This window comes from Oryctolagus cuniculus, chromosome 7 (assembly GCF_964237555.1).
Source record: "Oryctolagus cuniculus chromosome 7, mOryCun1.1, whole genome shotgun sequence".
Taxonomy (NCBI): domain Eukaryota; kingdom Metazoa; phylum Chordata; class Mammalia; order Lagomorpha; family Leporidae; genus Oryctolagus; species Oryctolagus cuniculus.
The window spans coordinates 48434815-48455453 of record NC_091438.1 but is presented as its reverse complement, the minus strand read 5'-3'; the positions used below and the strand labels follow the sequence as shown (position 1 = coordinate 48455453).

The window sequence follows — 20639 nt, the reverse complement described above, 5'->3', positions numbered from 1 at the left end:
TGGCTCCAAGAACCAACATTCCAAACTGCAAAAACTCTCCTACGCTCTTATTGAGTGTAGTAACTTTGAGATATCACTAAAATTGTGTTGCTGCTTCATGGGCTCTTGTCATCAGTTCAGGATCGCCTAGACAAGGGTCCTAGCACCAGCCTATTCAGTGCAATTTTGCAGAGAAGTGTAAAGATCCCAAAAATGCAAAAGACATACCTGCATTGGCCGGGAATCGAACCCGGGTCTCCCGCGTGGGAGGCGAGAATTCTACCACTGAACCACCAATGCACCCACCACTGCTATATTCAAAGTGGTCACTCCTGAGAGTATCCCCAAAAACAGCCATTGTTGCAAAAGAGGTTTATTGTAGTGTTGAGTCAAAGCTAACAAACGCACCCACACAGAAGTATTTTAATAGAAGACTTTCACAAAACTATCAATATCAAAATGTCTAACTTTACCTGAAGCAACTCAAAAAAGGTTCTTTCCAACTCTATGACAGATCTCCACAGTGAAACATCAGAAATTCATTCAGGTTGCTTGTTTCTACTGCTGTCTTCAACGGCCAACCTCAAAGTGTTGCTTTAGTGGTTCTTAGAAGGTGACCTAACTGGTAGGGGTAGGTAAGTAAAGTTCTGATCAGAGGAGAAAGTAGCAGCAGCAGACGCAAAAGAAAGGAAACCAAAGGACAGAATCAACATAGAGAAATGAAGAAGTCAATTTTGGTTCATGGAATTGTACTTTGTAGGATGTATGTTTTTTTTTTTTCTAAAAGTAATAACCAATCTTATGATAAAAACATGGTGTCTATTTTATATGATGTTTAAAGCATGTACAGGGATGTGTGATATAAAAAGATCAACAACTCTTGAGGTCAATGTTGATTTCCAATTTCCAATTTCCAATTTCCTCAATTAGTATGCTTTAATTTATCAGCTATGTAAGGATGTGGATTTTTTTTTAAACTTTTATTTAGTAAATATAAATTTCCAAGGTACAGTTTATGGATTACAATGGCTCTCCCCCCCCCGCCATAACTTCCCTTCCACCCGCACCCCTCCCATCTCCCGCTCCCTCTCCCATTCCATTCACATCAAGATTCATTTTCAATTATCTTTATATTCAGAAGATCGATTTAGTATATATTAAATAGAGATTTCATCAGTTTGCACCCACACAGAACATAACGTGTAAAATACTGTTTGAGTACTAGTTGTAGCATCAATTCACATTGGACAACACATTAAGGACAGAGATCCCACATGAGGAGTACGTACACAGTGACTCCTGTTGTTGACTTAACAACTTGACATTCTTGCTTATGGCGTCAGAAATCTCCCTAGGCTCTAGTCATGAGTTTCCAAGGCTATGGAAGCCTCTTGAGGTCGCTGACTTTGATCTTATTTAGACAAGGTCATAGTCAAAGTGGAAGTTCTCTCCTCCCTTTAGAGAAAGGTACCCCCTTCTTTGATGGCCCATTCCTTCTACTGGGATCTCAGTCGCAGAGATCTTTTATTTTAAAGAAATGTTGATGGTTGAAATGTTAACATATTGGTCTTTTGATGAAGTTCAAATAGTTGAGAGTTCTGTACCCAGTTCTCCCTGGGGAAAGGAAGATGAGGAGAAGAACCTGGAGAGTTGTTGTTCCCCAAGTCAGGTCTGGGAGTCCTGACGGCTTTGGAGGACAGGAGCCGTGACAGGGGATCGTGCTTCTCTCACTGAGAGGCCATGCAAGGTCCACGCTGGGTCAGAACTTAGGGCTCAGCAAGGGAATCAACCTTCACTTTGAGCTTGCATAGCCTTGGTTTTATTTGTCCTCTGTCCATCAGCCAAGACACACACCAGGTCTGGCCAATACACCTTCAAATACCACCTCTATATGCCAACAACATCTATATTTATTCTCACAAACCTGCACTTCCTACTCTCAACCCTCAATTCTCAGGTCAATGTTGCATGCATCTTAGAGTCTCTGCTAAATCTCTGCATCACGTCAAATGCTAATGCTCAACACAGCAGACAGTTCCCTGTCAGCATCACGACATCACTCTGCACGGCAATACTCTATGATTAGACCCAAGAACAGCACCTCCTGAAGAGCAGGGTATCACCTGAGGGCTTGAATTTGCTTACTCCCAATACAAATCTTGCTGTACTCTTTGGATGCACTTTCTCATTCTCACAACGTAAATTGCTTCCAGTTTAATGTAAAAAGGGCATAAGTTTATTGAATACAAGCTTACTGCCACTTTTTGCAACTACTTTCCACCTATCATCTCTTACTTCCACTAATAAAAGCAGATGAAAAATTGCCTTCCCTTCAGCCAGTCTATTCCATGCCATCCACTTCCACACTGGACCCTGTGTGAACCGTCCACATCTGAAATCTGGACACAACTGCAGCCTGAATCCGTGTAGTATCCCTGTTTTCATCAGTTAAGTCATTAGCACCTTATCTGCCTCTTGCTTCCCACTTGCTCATCATTCTAGTATCTCTTGCCAGCACTCACATTTAAGGACAACGAACTACTTGACCTAAGAAACTAAGGAGATGATGAACTTTGCAGAGTCCTGTCATTGAATCCCTTAGTGAGCTATTTTAATGTGGGCTGCCACTAGCAAAGTGCCAGCTGATTCAGTTCCTTGGCAGGGCACTCTTCCTGGCTTGCAGACCACCGTCTTATTCCTCTTCTAAGTCTAATTACCTCTCCCAGGCCCCACATCCAAATGCCCTCATCCTGGTGACTTGGGGTCCAGTGAACCAAACTGAAGGTGATAGACATCAAGTAAGTAACACCAGCACCTGTGCTACAGGATCGGCTGGTTTTCGGTTTGTTGTTCCCAGACCAGGATAAAATGCCTGACAGGTCCCACAAAAACGCCGCTCCTTTGTTTCTGCCTGGTTTTGAACCGGGGACCTTTCACGTGTGAGGGGAACATGATAACCATTTCACTATGGAAACCAGGCAGAGAGAGGGCTTTAGGATTTGCCTTCAGAAAACCTGACATCTGCCATCTTCAACTATCAACACTTTATAATCTACAAAGGTCAACAGCATTTCCAAACTCAAAAACAAAACAAAACAAAACAAAAAAACAAAAAAAAAACAAAGTCCCGGGAAGCATCCCTGATTCCTCAGGCAAGGAGCTTGCAGCTCTGGATGGGTCCCGGCTTAGGGTCCCTTGGAGGCCCCACTCTTGGCTTTGGCACCCCACATTTCCCAATTTGAAATTTACAATCTATTTTTTCTCACAGACTTCTATGTACTCTTTACTGAAGGGTTGTGCTTGATGATGCAAGAATTATGAGAAATACAAGTTGCATCCTTGGACTAAAAAAAAAAAAAAACCTCATGGAATAGATCTAAGTTTACTGAACCAAGCAAGAGTTTGAAATGGACTTTGAGCACACCAAAACTGCCTAAGAATCCAATTCTGACCATATAAGAAAATAACTTTGAGGACAAATTTCACTTTTCATTTCCAGTGCAAATAAAAATATATTTTTAATGTCTACCAACACTCTAGCCACTAGGGCTTTTTGTTATCTGCTTTAGATGATACTGGCAAAGAGGATGTGATCATTGGTGGGATGGCAGCAAAATCCAACAATGCAGGGAATCTACCTGAAAAGATTCAAAAGAAGGCTTTGATTCCCATAGGGTTATGCCACCAATTTCTGAGTTCACATGTTTAAAGGTGTGTGTGTGTGGGGGGGGGCAGTGCTGTGGCATAGCTGGTAAAGTCGCTGCCTACAGTGCTAGTATCCCATATGGGCACTGGTTCAAGTCCTGGCTGCTCCACTTCCAATCCCATTATCTGCTATGGCCTGGGAAAGCAGTAGAAGATGGTCCAAGTGCTTGGGCCTCTACACCCACATGGGAGACCTAAAGGAGGCTCTTGGCTTCAGCTTGGTGCAGCTCCGGCCATTGGGGCCATCTGGGGAGTGAACCCTCTCTCTGCCTCTGCCTCTCTGTAACTCTGCCTTTCAAAATAAATAAAAATAAATCTTTTGAAAGGCAGAGTTACAGAGAGAGGTAGAGAGACAGAGAGAGATAGAAAGTCTTCCATCCGCTGGTTCACTCCCCAGATGGCTCTCTAGCCTCCTCCTCTGGTCTCCTTTCTCTTCTCTCCTGCTCACTCTCTCCTCTCATCTCTCTCTTTCCTCACTAGCTCTTCTCCTCTCTTGTCTCTCTCACACTCTCCTTCTCCCTCTTTTTTCCCTCCTTCACCCCACCCCTTTGGTCTGCTGGGTTTTAGGTCAAGTGCCTAAGCCCCACGTGGCCAACTGAATATGACATCATGGGCCTAAGGTGTTCTTAGGAAAAATGCAACTGTAACTGTAAAAAGACACTGAGCTTGAAGGAATTTCTCTTTGAATCTAGGAAGAACACTACCTTTGAAAATATCGCTTTATAACTTGCTAAACTTCTTTTGAATTTATTTTGACAGGTTTCCGGGTGATCAGTACTCAATGAAACAAAAACAGGTAATTAGTACTTGTTTTAGATGAATGTAATTTTAACTTTAATTGAATTCAGATAGCAATATTTAATATCAGCATCTTAAGTCATTTAGGTGTAACTGCTAATTTAAATTGGATAAAGGCAAATGAGATAAATGTGTCTAAATGTAAACTTTTGTATACTCAGCATGTTATATTCTATAAAAAAAGTTTGGGTCAGTTTATAAACTGTCTTTGAAATCAGTTCAACATTGCTTGGAGAAACTCAGGTCTGAAATTTGATGTGTTACCTTCATCTTAATCTGACATTTTTAACAGGTTATTTAGAAATGTAGATCAAGGAAATTGGCAGATGGAAAACATCACAAGTACAGAAGTGTGCATTTGGTAAGGAAGGTTAAATGGAAAGAGTTATTTTGAAGAAAGAATAGGGCAGGAAACTAATTCTATTCTGAAGGACTCTCCAAGGTGCACAATTTGATTTTTAGATTAGAGATGGGACTTGAGCAGCCCCTGGACTTGCATCCTCTGGTCTGCTTTAACAAAAACCAGGAGGGAAAGAAAGCCAGGCATCAGAAATGGAAAGATAGGTGGCAGGCCTATGAATAGCTGTTCTGTACAGTGATCTGCCCTCTAGGAGTCCCAACAGGCCAGTCCACTGCTGTGGCTTTCAATGTGGTAAGCCTGGGCCTCAGCAGAAGTCAGCTTAGGAAGAGCCCTGGCAGCTCTGCCAGCCAAGAGTTGGATCACTGGAAATGGACTTGCCCTGGAGTCGAAGGACTTCAGGTCCGAGCCACAGATCTTATTGGCTCTAAGCTGAAAAGTGCTTCACTCAGCCCAGCTTCCAAGGTGACCACCACTCTGAGAAGAGACTCCAAGTAGGGTCAGCAACATTGCAGGCAGAACTGTAAGTTTCCTGTTAGAGATGCCACCTGCCTTCACTTGGCCAGCTCTCCTCCCAGGCCAGGTAGGTAATGGAAGTCAACAGGGTGCCTTCCCCAAGGAGCTTCACACCTCCCTTAGGATGTATCCCAATGAAGAGACAGACAGATCCGGGCCTCTTAACTTATAGGGCCTAAAGCCCACCAGATTATTATCAAGCCCCTTCTGTCAGGTTCTATTTGCCTCTCAATCAGCAAACTGAGTTGTGGCTTAGACAGCACCTTTCTTGAGCCCTCTAATAATGACTCTGTCCTTTGTTCTAGACCCTGTCTATCCCACTTGGATCTCATTCCTTTGTAATCATAACCTCTACTCTAACATCAATGGCTCTACTCCCAACCTGTGTGTACTGATGGTCCTCTCCTCCACTTAATGTCATATGATTATTCAGAATTTCTCTACAGACAAACCCCTCTACCTGCAAAAGTTGAGTGGCCTTTCTCCCGATCTCGGCTGGGATCAGATTTAACCACGCCCATCAAACAATCCTCACAAGGGTCCAGAGACACCCCCCCCTCATTTCCTCTCCTTTATGAAATCCTCTCATTACTTTGTTAATGCCACTCTCAGTATCATTGGCTGGTATTCTCACCTTGACTTGTATACTGCAGTGTCTGTTTAAGTGTTTACAGCAGCTGATAATGGAATGAACCAAGGCCTTCAGCAACCAGGCGCTCAACCAGATGCTTCTCCATACATACATGCCTGTCCCAGCGGAGCCCCAAGATACCCCCCAGCAGGCCCCTGTAGACGATGTCCCCAGTCAGCAGGAAGTAGCCAGAGAGACTATTCGTCGCCCCCTTTCCTATCATCAAAAGGTCGGGATGGTAGCTTTGGGATCCACATGGAAGGAAGGCCTATACTTCCCGGAATGGAATGTTCCTACCTGTACTTCCGGGGGTGGGGGGAGTCCTTGTCAAGGTCCCTGAGGGTGCCTAAAGGTCAACCAATGAGGATCAGACCTGCCTCAACCTTTAACCCCCATGCCCTGAATCTATGAAAGGAGCCCTCCCAATCTCTGATGTGCGACTTCTCTGGCCCCCAGTCTGTTGCTCTGTTGGGACCAGGGAACCTTGCCCGGGATTGGAACCCCATAAAAGCCTGTGAATTAATTGATTCATCTGCCTGGGAAGATTTGTTATGCGCCGGACACCTTGCACCAAGAAGTCTTCTTGCCATGCTCTGAAACTTGCTAGAACCTTGGCTTATATCTTTTTATCCTCTGCTCTTCCAAACTCCTTTACATCTGTAAACCTGGGGAGACTTCAGACACTGGGGACATGACAAGGAAATCGTGTCACAGTACACATTTTTGGGATCATGGGAACACCTTGTAATTAAATGATTTCAAGTTTAGACTGGCAGGCCAACTGCCCTCCTGTAACTGTTCCTTGTCTCTCTCAAGAATGAGTTGTGGCTTAACTGATAAAGCGTCTGCAATGTTGGCATCCCATAAGGGTGCCTGACCCATCCTGGCTGCTCCACTCTCTGCTAATGGCCTGGGAAAAACAGCACAAGATGACCCAGTGCTTTGGCCCCTGTGAACCCATGGGAGACCTGGAAGAAGCTCCTGGCTTCTGGCTCCTGGCTTTGGCTTGGCCCAGCCCTGGCTGTTGTCGCCATTAGGGAGTGAACCAGTGGATGGAAGATCCCTCTCCTTTTGTAATGCTGACTTTCAAATAAATAAATAAATCTCTAAAAATGAAAGAAAGGAAGCAAGTCAGCTTTTGTAAACTCCATCTGCAAACTCAACAGAGACATCACTTCCCTTTGGTTGTTTTACACACTTAGAAGCTGGCTCCCAGCAACTTTTACTGCTATTTCACCTCATCCCTGGTGAATGCCAGAGCTTCAGTTTTGAGCTTACTCTACATCCTCTGGAAGTTGTCACTTCAGATTTCTCTTTGGAGGAAAACTAAATGTTCAAGATGAACTTTTTAAGGAGTTTACCACAACACACCCTGAGAGAGACGATAAGTTCAATTATTTGAGTTGATTTCAATCAGCAGTAATACTGTCCATATTAGCACAATTCTTAGTTTTTCCCCTGTGCCCTGATAGACAAGGCCACAGACTTGAAAGAGGACACCCTCCAGGAGGACAAGAATAAATAAGAATCTGAGGAGGAGAAGTAGAAAGCTAGGGAGGAAATGGGACAGGAAATTGAGGACTACAAGATGGCTCAAGTCATGTCTTTTGTGTGTGTGTGTGTGTGTGTGTGTGTGGCTGAATAATCAGGTCAGTGCAAATGCCTGATCTGATATGTGAGTAGGAAGGAGCAGTGTGTGTGTGTGTGTTTGTCTCTGTGTGTGTGTACACAAGAAAGCACTATGGTAGCAAAGATCCAGTTTGCTAAAGTACACTGATTTAAGTCTTTATGAGATGGTGCTATTGTTCTACTTTTAGCATATTTGTAGTGATACTGTTAGACCAAAACACTTGAGACCAAGGATTCTTTGAGCCTTAGCAAGAAAAGCACTGGGTCCTTGGACAAATTCCCCAGCCCCCAGGAATAAGGATGATCGTAGGAAATAAGTCCACTGGACTAAGAACCATTTTTGTAAAAAAAAAAAAAAATTTAGAGAAGGAAAACCTATAAATTGCTTATATTGAACTTACAGTGGTTACAGATAAGAGATGAGATAGGTTATATTAAGCAGGGTAAGTTTTGGGGTAGGAGGCCAATCCATAAAAAGTAGTTGTGGTTTCTGGATCGGTTGAGGCTCACTGTCTTGAAAGTGTATACAAAAGCAGGAGGCAGTGGCTCCTATGGGATGTTCCTATGGGATCATAGGAAGAGAATGTGGTGAGGCTGTAGATTTTGAAACCCTAACCAGCACTGAGCTTCCTGTTACATGAGAAGCAGCCCTTCTTTCCTTGTTTGAGGCGGTTTATTTGCATTTTCCTGTAAAACCTGTAAGGATGTCCCCTGAATAATTGTCTTAGAGGGGCCTACTGCTCCTCTTCAGGACCTGGCACCACCAGGGATCATGGCTCTGGGCTGCAAATGAGATGCAAATTGCAGCAAGCCCTAGAGGGAAAAGTACAAAGAACATAGTGAGGTATGAGAAAGTGGAAATACAATGAGTAGAACCGCAAGCTTGTGCCAGTTTACGTGGAGAGAAAGTGTGAGTGGTGGCTCTATGAGTCCAGAGGGAGTAGATCCAAGGAGGAAGAAATGTAACAGTGAATGAGACTGCAAGAAAATTATCAGTGTAGATGCAGTAAGTAGGGTTGTGGAACCCATCAAAGTTGGAAATAGAAAGATGCAAGTACTTGCTCACCGACGACAGGGTAATAACCACCTACTGTTCAACGAAGCACAGCCAGGGCAGAGCGCGAACGCAGTGCCCCACTACCACAAATTCTGCAGTCTAGTTTCCCGCATGTGGGGAAATCGCAGGGGTCAGCACTCCCGCAGAGCAATGAGAGAGCCTCGCTCTGGGAAAACCACCTGCCTGATCATGGTGTCTCCCCTGCCAGGTAAGTATGAGGACCAAACCCTCCACCCCAGCACAGCCTCACACGCCTCGCACTCTCACACGCGCTCACTTTGCGCCCCTCAACCTCCCCCGCCCCGGGCCCTCTTCGTCCTCACGCACGCACAGCGCACGTATGTGCCGCCAGCGGTCCCGTGCTTTCTCCCACAGCACGGGAAAGCGGTCGTGAATCTACAGCAGGTCCCGGACCAGCAGCCCCTGCGTTGCGTTGCTCTATCTACATAGCCCCGCCCCGTCCGGGACGCCACCGCAGGCGCCCCGCCCACCCCGCGCCCAGCAGCAGAACCACCAGCGCGCCCTCGTCCAGCTGAGTGACGGCTGTGCCTGCCCCGTCCCTTCCTCCCCCACCCATGCGGGCGCCGCGGGGAGACCCGATTTATCTCCATGCATTACACCTGCTTTGATAAGCCTGAGGAGCATCTACTCTTTGAACTGGAGAAAAATCAGGGGAGAGCGAGCACACAGTCCCCACTACCACACATTCTGCAGTCGAGTTTCCCCCATATGGGGAAGTCGCAGGGGTTAGCACTGCCGCAGTGAAATGGACGAGCCTCGCCCTGGGAGCACTGTTACCAGAGATTGGCAGGGTTCTTGTCTGGGCCCAAGCAAGAAATCAGGCGTGAGACAGAGAGTAAGCAGAAAGCAAAACAGCAAGGTTTATTAGGACAGGGCCAAAGTAAGAATGGATGGGCACCTCTCCAGACAGACCCTGAGAGAGAGTGCCCAGTCAGTCCCTCAGACTGGGGGAGAGTGAGGTTACATGGTTGAGTGGAGAGAGTACACCTGGGCAGGCCAGGCGGGTGGCTCAGCTGCCAGGCAGAGGGTTGAGGCCAGGGGCTCTGAAGGGGATGGGCCTTGCCTTGCTGCCTCTGCTCTTCCCGGAACAAAGGACTTTTGGATGTAAATGCGAAAAGTTCCTATCTGAGTTTTGCTTCTGAAGTTCTCAGAAACAGCAGGAAGCCTGGCTGCCATTGCCCTGCTTAGAGGAAGGATGGGCGGGACCCTCTGGAAGATCCCTAGGATGTTTGAAGTGCACATACTGGGCTGCACCTGGAAGGTGATCAGGCAGAAGGGGCGGGGACCCCCACCTGGCAGGTTACTGGGTAGAGGGAGCAGGGCAGGATGCAAATACTGGGCTGCCCCTGGCAGGTTATTGGGATGACTTTGAGATGCATATGCTGGACCTACATGTCAACTCTTTAGGCCTTGGTCACACACACATAGCTCATATGTGACTTCCTACCTAACAGAACCACCTGCGTGATCATGGTGTCTCCCCTGCCAGGTAAGTATGAGTTCCGCCCCTTCTGTCCCAGCACAGCCTCACACAACTCGCTGTAGACACACACAGTGAGTTCCTCCCGCTTCCTGGGCTCTCCTTGGGCTGATCCACAGATCCCAGCGAGTTTCCTGAAAGAGGCTGTGATGTGACCTTTTTCTCGCACGGGACTTGGGTGTGCTTCCTCACCCGGAGACTGAGCAGCTGACCCGCTGTCCCCAGCTGCATGGACGTTGTCCCCTCTGCGTTTTTCAGGCAGCGCCCTTCGCCCATCCCACTTCCGGCCCGTATCAGCGCCTGCATGTGTGATCCTGGGGCTTTAAATCACACCTCCAGGGTGGGTGCACTCTTTCACCCAGAACTGGCAGGGGAAGGCACTGATCCCCTGGGGAGAGTCAGACTGGCTCTAAGGAGATCCTGGCTATCTTGTGTGACCCTTGGCTTTTTAAATCACACCTTCAAGATAGTTACAGTCTTCCACCCAGAGCTAGCAGAGGAGGGGACTGAGCCCGTAAAGAGACTGGCTGTCTCCAGGAGACCCCCACTATCTTCATGAGCCCCAAGCCAGTCAACATACAGTATGTGAAAGCCCTGTCCCATGGGCGCCCCCAATAGGATAACCTAATGAACAGGCAGTAACGGCTTAAAACTTGGGACATGTCCTCAAAGCCAGTAGTGCCCAGTTCAAGCACTCTGCTGCTCTGCTCTCGGACCAGACGCCTTCTCTGTCACTTGCCAATCAAATACAAGTTTCTTTTCGAATAAAAGTTTCTGGCTCTCTGCCAACTGTTTCTTGGCTTTTTATTTCTCTACTAAGCTGAGGAAAAGAACCCTTGCAACTCTCCTGCAGGTGCTCTCCCCTGGGCCACCAGTAAGAAATGCCTTCCACCAGCATATGCAGTAACGGGTGTGTTGAAGTAGACACTGAGACTACTGGTGTGGCCAGGTGGGGGAGCTCAGGGCAGGAATCACTGACAGGGAGCAGAAACTGTGCTGCCACACGACAGGGCATTCAAGAAGCATGAGAAGATAGGAAATCACTCCACAGAACTCAGTGCATGCTTTGTTTGGGGCTAATGGGGGGTAACAAGGAGCATGAATAAACTGGACTGAACCTGAGAGAAACTATTGTAGGACAACTATTGTAGAACAAGCAAAGTATTCTAGGTGGTTCTTTGAAAACTTTTGATGCCACTTGAAAAAGCTTGAAATATCTACCATTTACTAGAAAAAGAAACAGGGGAGAGCACGCACACAGTCCCCAGACAGCCACATAATCAGTACAGCCACAGTACTACGGCCAAGCCTTGCTCTGGAAGAACCACCTGGCTCATCGTAGTGTGTCTCCTGCTAAATGAGTATGACCACCGTCCCTTCCACCCCAGCACAGCGGCGCACAACTCGCTGTGTACACACGCGGTGACTTCCTCTCCTCCTCAGGCTCTCCTTGCGCAGATCCGCAGATCCCAGCGAGTGTCCCGCAACAGGCCAGGAGGATTTCCACAGCGTGGGACTCGCGCGTGGATCAGCAGCCGGTGCCGGAGCAGCAGCCCCCGCGCGGCCTCATCTGCATGGGCGCCGCCCCTCAGGGTCCCCGAGGGCCGCGCCCTTCCCTTAGCCTGCTTCCAGCCTCGCGGTCGTGCCTAGGGACCTTAGGTGGTGGCACAAAGCAGCCATAGGTGTGCACCCAGCGAGAGCGTCCCGGAGACTGCCCATCAGCCACGCTTACCGCGTTTTGTCGTTTGTTTTAGCCCCACTTGGTGCTAGAAAGACGGTTTTCAGTCGAATTCCACCAAGACGAAGCTATGCTGTCCCAGCAGAGAGGACCGGGCAAGTCTCACACGCGGGGCGGGACACTGCCATCTCCTCACGGCCCTCTCCTCACCTCACCGGGGCTTAGTTCATTGCTGCGCCTGCTCCATTCCGAAAAGGCAGACACAAGACCGCACGAGTCTGACAAAATCCCTCGGGGAAGTTGCATCTGAGGAGCTTAGTGGGTGACTTTCAAAGGGTTGACGTTTAGTGCATAGAGGGCAACTCTGAACTTTCCGCAATGCCCTACAGTCTGTTAGTAAAATGGCGCAATCTTATCTATGGTGTGATCTATACCCGGACAGCATCCTAGGCGCTAGCCCCCACCTCCTCGCCCCACCCCCCGCCGCCATGGCTGGAACCAGGTGGCCACATGGCGCAACTGATGGAACAAGGACATAAAGGCTCAGCCATTCTCCCTCACTGCCCAAAAGAGAGAAACTTTGGTATGTATTTCTTGCCCTGGCACCTCCATTGGTTCTCACACCGTATTGCCTTCATATTCCACCCTGCATTCTTTTCCAGGTTCCCAAAGCCTCGCCCAGTTCCTTGAGTCCCCTTTACCTGCTGTTCCCTACCCCCACCCCCAACCCCAGTCCTCCTTCAAAAGGTCCAGCCCCTGGGGGTCAGGGCCTTCCTCTACGTGTTCCATCCTGTATTTGCAGGCAGCTGGTCGACCAAGCGACCTCTGGGATTTCTTTTCTCTGAACAAATTGGGTCTGGCTGACTCCTCTCTATTCTGTGCCTCTTTCCCTAACATTTGGTGCCCAATTGGGGATGCAGGGGAAGGGGGGCTCTGATGGTGTCAGAAATGAAGGTATTTGACTGATTTAGCAAGTGGGTTAAAAGTGAGGGCAGCCGTCCCTGGGTGGGCTCGAACCACCAACCTTTCGGTTAACAGCCGAACGCGCTAACCGATTGCGCCACAGAGACTCCACGCCCAGAAGCACAGGGACCGCCCCTTCGCCGGTCCCATATCCCAGGCTGCCGCCGGCCTTGCAGAGCAACTCTGCCCATTCCAGCTCTCCGGACTCCACCGAGAGGCGAGCAGGAGCCGCGCGGTGCTTTGGGAGGTTAGGCACCCGCGGGGACAGCCGCATGGCCTTCACCCCACCGCCTCAGGAGTCAGTAGTCTTTCAGAAAGAAATGAGCAAAATACTTTTTTTCAAACTGCTGAAAAAAATGTACTAAATGATGAAGCAAGGATGATTCATGTTGGTCTTTGATAAAATACAAATTTAATGTATTCAAATTATAATATCCTATCTCCTCATTGTACTAGACTCTGACTGAGGAGAAAAACAAAACACAAAAATATCTTTAGCTTAGTGGAAATATTTAAAAGTCTCAAACTATCTTCAGCCTGTCCCTTGTGCACCAGATACAGCATTTCCTGAACTCCTGCTGTTGCAAGCCCACCTCAGTATCCAGCTCTGCATGAGATCCATTAGGTAAGCACCTAGGCTTTCTTTTGCTCTCTCAGGCCCATGGTTTGTTTTTGTTCCCAAAGTCCCTAATGAGGGGGAGAATTGTCAGCTTACTGGAGTCATTTTGCCTGATGGCTCAGAGAGCTGGAAGTCCCTGGGGGTTTCTGCCAATCCTACAGCACCCAGGAACCCTGTGCAGAGCATTTACCTATGATTGACAGGTTCAGGTATCTGAAAGCCCAGCTAGTTGATTTTGTAGTGAATAAGGCTTGGGGAAAAGGGAACGCAGGGGCCACCTTTTAAAGATCTACATAGAAATGGATAAATCCTTGCCACAGAAGGTCCAATTATGACAGAGAGTGACACATGTGAGACTGTGCAGAGGAAGACTAAAGATGTTCTGCTTGCATGGGCAAGACACCCATCATGGGAGAGACAAGGAATCAGAGAAAGGTGGGAATTAGACCAGGTGTATGCAGTAGCTTCTAATCGTGCTATCATGTTGTAATCACGTGGTGAGCCTATAACTACCATGAATGACTGGTTTCTGTTCCTAGCAATCTCAGTTTGACATTCAGGTGGGTTTGGAGCATTAGTAGTTTTCAAAGTACCCAGGGGCTTCTAGCCTTTGGCTAGAGATGACAAGGAATGTGAATGTGCTCAGGTCACCAGCCTAGAAGTATCCCAAGCATGAACCTTCTTCATAGAAGAGTCCTAACAAGAGACATTGATAGAATTCTTCCTCTTTCAATGATCATATTTGCACAGCAGGGGGAAAAATGAAGAGAAAAAGATAGAGCAACTTTCTCCTAGACCTCTGTCCTCAAAATGTAGTGAGAAGCACACAATTCTCTGTGACCTGTAGCATGGACAGTAAACTGAGTAAAAACGCAGGGGCTGGTGTTGTGGGCCCACATCTCATATGAAGGCAGCTTTGAGTGTGGGAACTGCACGTCTAGTCCAGCTACCTGCTGATATGCCTGGGAAGGCAGTGGAAGATGGCCAATTACTTGGGCCCCTGCACCCACTTGGCCAACCCAGAGGAAACCCCTGGCTCCTGGCTGCAGACTGGACCAGCTCAGGCCTTTGTGGCCATTTGTGGAGTGAGCCAGGCCATGGAACAACTCTCTCACAGTCTCTCCCTCCTCCACCCCACCCCTGTAGCTCTACCTCACAAATAAAATAAGCAAATCTTTAAAAAAATCAAAGAAACAAGAACCTTTGCTAGAAGCATCCAGCCCTATTATTTCAGTACAATCTCAGTAGTAAGTGCTTACAGTCTTGATTTCACAACTCGAGCCTGGAGCAGGATCACAACTTGAAAATCTTTGCCTTCAATGAGTCTTCTCAAGAAGAAACTACACAGAGAGCTTGTAGGTCTTCTTCTCCCAAAGAGAACCCAACAGCAAGAAAACCAAACCTTTAGGGAATAGCTTCTGGGTTTGCATTTGCCTCCCCTGCAACAGATGGAACACATCAAAAGCAAACCCAAAATCCTTCCCTAAGAAGACTGGTTGACTGGAAACACCTAAGGAATGAGAAATGAGCATTTTTTCACTTTTCATTAAAGAATTTTTGGTTATTTCCTGAAGATATCCCTGGAATGCCCTAAGGAGAAATAACTTTGCAGAATGTTGCTTACCCTGGGCACAGGGCATCAGCCCAGATCTATGCCTTGCTCTTTAGTTGGCAGTTTCCACTTTCTGCTTCTGTTCACTCCTTTCCCCCACCTGGCCTTCTATGTGTACAAGAACATTGACAAGACTCACCGGGCAAAGCGTGTTCCTGTCCCAGCCAAAGTCATGCTCACCCTGTAGAACTTGTCCAGCTTCCTCCAGGTGGAAGCCCTCCCTCCGCCTTCCCTGACAATCTGTGACGTAGCAGAAAACATGTTGGTGTCCAGCTCAGGCTTTTGACTTCTAGGTCATGTGGGTTTAGTCCTTAGCCCTTGTCACCATGATCTTCTCACAGTCTTGTTATTGTCCAAGGACCCTGGTGGCTCTCATACTGTAGGGCTCTCCTTGTGGCCCCACCCTCCTATGAGATGGATTTAGGAGAATTTTCCTGCAAATGTCTTCTCTTTGCTGTAACAAGTCTGTGAATGTGCATGTGTGAGCTACGGCTCTCATCCCGGGACCTGGCAAAGACCTTTATTTTCTCTGAAGGGGCAGCATGAAGGGTAAACTGAGGCTGAGGAGGAGCTGGTGGGGGTCTGGCTAACTCACCTGCAGCAGAAGCTGGGAGCAGGGCTGTTGGATTTCTTTTTCTAAAGATGAACTTTTCCTGTCCACTGACTTGTCTTTGGCAATCCAACATAAAGCTGGACATCTCTGAAACACAGGAAGCCCCAGGCTTACCAGACCTCTAGGCTAGCAGGCTGATTCAGCGAGGCACCAGGAAGACACTTCCCCCACACCCTGGTGTGGGAAGGGCCTTGGATGAGAGAAAATGAGACAGAGAGAAAATAAGAGGCATAGAGAGAGGACCCCTATCCAATAATTCACTCCTTAAATGTGCACAACACCTGGGGCTGGGTCAGGCCAAAACCTGGCTCAACCCAGTCTCCCCATGGATAGGAGAGGCCCACGTGCTTGTGCCCATCTCCCCTTCAGCAGATGGCAGCTGAGGTCTCTCTGGGTCCCTTTAGCTGTAGCAGGACTGCCTGGAGCCACCCAAACTCACACAAGCTCCACACATGCCTGGAACTGCCTTCCTGGCTTTTTCCTCTCCGAGATTTCCTCCAACCCCCTTGTCTTCCCAGCTGCTGTGGTGGCCTCAACCTTGTCCAGCAACTCAAAATTAGCTCTCAGCCACATCTATGAAGCTGGAACAGTGGCTCCATTCTTCCAGGAGGCTGCCTGCAGTGCCCAGAAACTTGAGATCATTTTTTAAGAAAGATTTCCCAGGCCGGCGCCATGGCTCAGTAGGCTAATCCTCCACCTAGTGGGGCTGGCACACCAGGTTCTAGTCCTGATGGGGCTCTGGATTCTGTCCCAGTTGCCCCTTTTCCAGGCCAGCTCTCATCTCAGCATGGTAATTCATTTCATCCATGCCCTTCCTTTGATCAAGTGATTGGTCCATGCTGAATTTGTTTCCTCTTTACTAAAATGGGTCAGTTGGAATTCCTTGCTTGTGAGTTGTTTCCTTTCAGTGTTCAGGTTATGCACCAGATAAAGCAGATGCTGGTGTTGGAAAAGTGGATTTCTCTGGCGTCTCTCTGTAGAGAGAGACTCCCTCTGGGAACATCTGAGTGCACCAGAGGCCCAGGCCTGATGGTGCCTGGGCTGCACTCTGGGTGGGATGGAGGTGGACAGGGTTGCCTGTCCTCTCCCACCACACTGCAGTGGGGTCTGCAGGAGGAGCATTAATGGGAATCAAACCACGCTCTGGTGGGCAGCTTTGGGGTGGAAATGAAGGTTCCAGCTGGAGAAATCCTGAAGGCAACTATGCAAGGGGCCTGTGAGCTGGAGAAGAAGACACTATAGACATCCTGCATCTACATCGGGAACACCCTGTGCAGGGGATAGGAAATCCTTCCAAGGCTCTGCTATCCAGGTGAACCCAGAGGCCTCCTGGAGCAATTCTCCCAGAGCTTTCTGAGTATACACACAGCATGTTCAGTCCTTGCTCATAGAGTCCCATCCATGTCTGCGATGTCTGAATGGGGCCTGCTTAGTTTCTGACTCACTTTCTAGTCTTGCTTTGCAGAGAATCACAATGAAAAGAGACAGACAAGAGACTCTGGCCCACAGGTAACTCTGAATGCTGAGGAGCTGGTGATGGAGCGAGGAAAACTAGAGAGGATTCCAAAAGCAAGAGATCAAAGAGAGCTCAACATTAACACCTTGAGCAACAACACCAAAGCCAACCCAGAGACTGCAGAAGGAAACTCTTTGTTCATGGATATATAAGGATGTGTCCTAACTCTATTGGTAACCTGCTCTACTGGGAGCTCATACATTGTTTCCATTTATTAGTAATGTCTCAAGAGTCGCTTTTAGTCAGTCTGACCTAAAGGGAAACAAAGCAGTGGCCCTTGATTTCTGTGGGAGTTTTAATCTGCAGGGTCTTGGAATGGTGCCCATGTGGGATGCCGGCACTGAAGGCAGCAGCTTTATCCGCTATGGAACAGCGGTGGCCCCTAAATTCCCATCTCCATAGGTGCACTCCTGTATACTACAGAGTGGTAGCACCAGTCCAGGTGCATCAATCATTCCAGAATCAAATGTCACTAAGTCCCTGGGATTACACAGAAAAACTGCATTGGATCCCCCACTCTGACAACTGACATAGGTCAGGCAAGAAATTCTGTGTTGTAGGAGGCAGGTCTGTAGGGTCTGTAGGAGAGCAGGGTCACACAGGTTCACTGCTAGAAAACCCAAGGCAACAGTCATAAAATGTTTGCAGAGTCTTGAGAAGTGGCTCTTCACTCCTGACGTCGAAAGTCTTCCTGAGGACTCCAGATTTCCATATAAAGGTTTCAGTGTAGCGCACAGACTGAGACATGTGCCCAGATTGCACTGGGCATTTCACAAACTTCAGTCTTGTTTTATTTCTTTTTTTGAAGCTAAACTTTTCCTGTCCACTGACTTGTCTTTGGCAATCCAACATAAAGCTGGACATCATTGAAACACAGGAAGTCCCAGGCTTACCAGACCTCTAGGCTAGCAGGCTGATTCAGGTAAGCACCAGGAAGACATTTTCCCCACACCGTGGTGGGGGAGGGGCCTTGGATGAGAGTGTGCTGCAGATGGTGATCTCCATGTGCTGGTTCAGTGAATGCTGACGTCCATCAGCGACAAACATAAGGCAGAGCCCCACAGTTTCCATGCTGGGCGTCAGCCGGCTCTTCTCAGACTCCTGTTAAATTTTCCTGCACACTTTCAGAATCTCATTTCTTACTGCACTGTAGTGATGGAGTTTAGGCCACCTAGTTGTGTAGCGTGGGGTATGTTGCTTGTGGGACTTGTCAAGAGGCAGGGGCCTGAGTGGGGATATGGAGATGACAACAGCAGGCCCAGAGGGAGAGTTGGGAAGACCATGGGAGCATAAAACGACCCTTCCGCGACCGGGAATCGAACTCGGGCCGCGGCGTGAAAACGCTAAATCCTAGCTACTAGACCACTAGGGACACACAGTAAGGTCTTTGTGGTGTGTTTCCCTAGCAGCAGCGGCTATGTTGGACACGCACGTCTGAGAAGATCCATGTTTCATGCTGTGCCTTGTCCTTACTTCGGGGAAATCCTGGGAGGCCGCCCCCTGCAGATTCTCAACAAAGGGCGAACCGCACCGGGTGCACCAGGAGCCCCGCCCCGCAGGCAGCCTGGCTTTCAGCTGAACTTAGAAACCACCAAGCCTTAGTGAACAGACAGCGGGCCTCTGGGGAGGTGTCCGCAGGTGCTTGGGCACCCCGGGGGTGGCCGGCGGGAGGGAGACCCAGAGGCGCCCAGGGTACAAGGAGCTGAGTTGAGCCGCTACGAGCTCCGACGACAACGCACACAAAGCAGGGACACAGACGCCCGAGGGAATCTCTCCCAAGCAAGGTCTTGAGTTCCCCCAAAGACCACCACGAGCCTGTCCCCCAAACTCTGCCGCCCCTGAGTGTTTCCATCTCAGCTGGAGCTCGGTCCCCATCCTCCCCACGCTCAGAACAATCCCAAACACGAGGGCTCTGACGCCGGGGCGTTCCTCGACTCCACATCTAACCCGCCAGGAGCGCGTGTGTTCCCGCGGCTCCAGGACGGGCCTTGCTGTCACCCGGTCCTTCCTCCTGGTGACGGAGTTCAAGTAAGCGGCGCGGACCAAGGCGAGCAGACCCATGTCCCTCGCGCCCCCCGGCAGTGGCACTGTGCTGTCCTTGCACGCCTTCGTCGGCTCAGTCCTCCGCTTCACCCTCTGCCAGGCCTGTCCCGGGCCCAGGGACCGTGGCGGGGCCCTGGCTGCGCGGCTCCTGTGCGAGCGGCTGGCACCCGGCAGCTCCCGGGGCGTCCCGAGGAGGAGCTCCAGCGGCTGCTTCAGGGACGTGCGGGGGCGCGGCGAGGCGCAGGCGTGCGGGGCCGCAGGGAGTGCGGGTTCCCCAGAGGCTGGCGCCCGTGCTGCTCCCGCAGGAGAACGGACACTGCCCCCTCTGTCCAGCAGGACCCTAAACGTGTTCGTGGAAACGCGGGGTTTGTTATCCTGTGTGGATGGGGGAAGTGACCGATGGCGGCCGGAAGGGGACAAGAAAGGCACCACATTGTCTCATGAAGATACCAGGGCACAGGCTTCATCTGCATGAAGTCAACCCGCTCCTGCCAGATTTACAAGAGGTAAAAGCTTTCAGGTTTCCTTTCCTTTCTTTCTCTCCCTACATATTTCTCTTCTTTTAATATATTTATTTATTTGAAATACAGAGTTAGAGAAAGATGGAGACACAGAGAGACGTCTTCCTTCTGCTGGTTCACTCCCCAAATGGCCTCAACAGCTGAAGCTGAGACCATCCGCGCGCTAATTGAATGCGCCACAGAGACTCGGCTCCCAGGGCACAGGGACCGAACCTTCCCCGGGCAACCGCCGGCTTTGAAGGGAGACGTTTCGGGCTCCGGAGCCCGGCCACTGCAGAGAAGTAAGCGGGAGCCGCAATGTGCGCCACGCAGGCAACCGGTGCTTAGGGAGGTCGGGCAGCCGCAGGGCAGCCAGGTGGTCTTCTCGCCTCAGGAGCCCGCGCCTGGCAGTTACTGTGGACCACAGGCCTCCAGAGCAGGTAGGTCTTAATCTCGGTTTTATGGTGTAGTGGTGAGCACTCTGGACTCTGAATCCAGCGATCCGAGTTCAAATCTCGGTGGGACCTTTGCCTTTAACTTACTGAACTGTCATTTTGACTGTTTCAATGGGATTTATTACCGCTCCCAAGGTCCTTCCACCTTGTAAGGGACAAGAAGGCAGCTCTGCAGGGTATGGACTGCTCTGGGCCTCGATGCCTCCTGTCCCCGCCAGCACCTGGAACCTCGCAGGTTTGTTCTGCTCTCCTGCACTCTCTGGAGTCTGCCTTCCAGAAATGGGTTCTTTACACCGGCCCGGTCCCCAGGGAAATGACCCAATCTGGAGGATCCCCATCCTGGGCGAGGCTGGGGCTCCTGCCCTCGCCATGAACGAAGGGGCAGAGGCACACAGGGCGCCCTTGGCCCTGCTGAGGCTGAAACCTGAGCCGGTGGGGAAATCACCCATGGCTATCGGGGACAGGT

The 20639-nt window shown here is 49.3% G+C and overlaps 1 long non-coding RNA gene and 4 other non-coding genes across 5 annotated transcripts; 1 reads left to right on the top strand and 4 right to left on the bottom strand.

The window, feature by feature from the left end:
• Positions 1–208: 208 nt before the first annotated feature.
• On the bottom strand, positions 209–279 carry TRNAG-CCC (transfer RNA glycine (anticodon CCC)). The gene has a single exon. It is a non-coding gene; the product is annotated as a tRNA-Gly (tRNA).
• A 7790-nt stretch (positions 280–8069) lies between these two features.
• On the bottom strand, positions 8070–16764 carry LOC138850549 (uncharacterized). The gene is made up of 4 exons (XR_011390456.1): positions 15642–16764; positions 15186–15286; positions 14694–14873; positions 8070–8429 (listed from the first exon to the last, which is right to left on the bottom strand). It is a non-coding gene; the product is annotated as an uncharacterized lncRNA (long non-coding RNA).
• Positions 8726–8889, bottom strand: LOC138850770 (U1 spliceosomal RNA). The gene has a single exon (XR_011390949.1). It is a non-coding gene; the product is annotated as a U1 spliceosomal RNA (small nuclear RNA).
• TRNAN-GUU (transfer RNA asparagine (anticodon GUU)) lies at positions 12849–12922 on the bottom strand. The gene has a single exon. It is a non-coding gene; the product is annotated as a tRNA-Asn (tRNA).
• Positions 16765–20173: 3409 nt separating the features above from the next.
• Positions 20174–20245, top strand: TRNAQ-CUG (transfer RNA glutamine (anticodon CUG)). The gene has a single exon. It is a non-coding gene; the product is annotated as a tRNA-Gln (tRNA).
• The last annotated feature ends 394 nt before the right edge of the window (positions 20246–20639 follow it).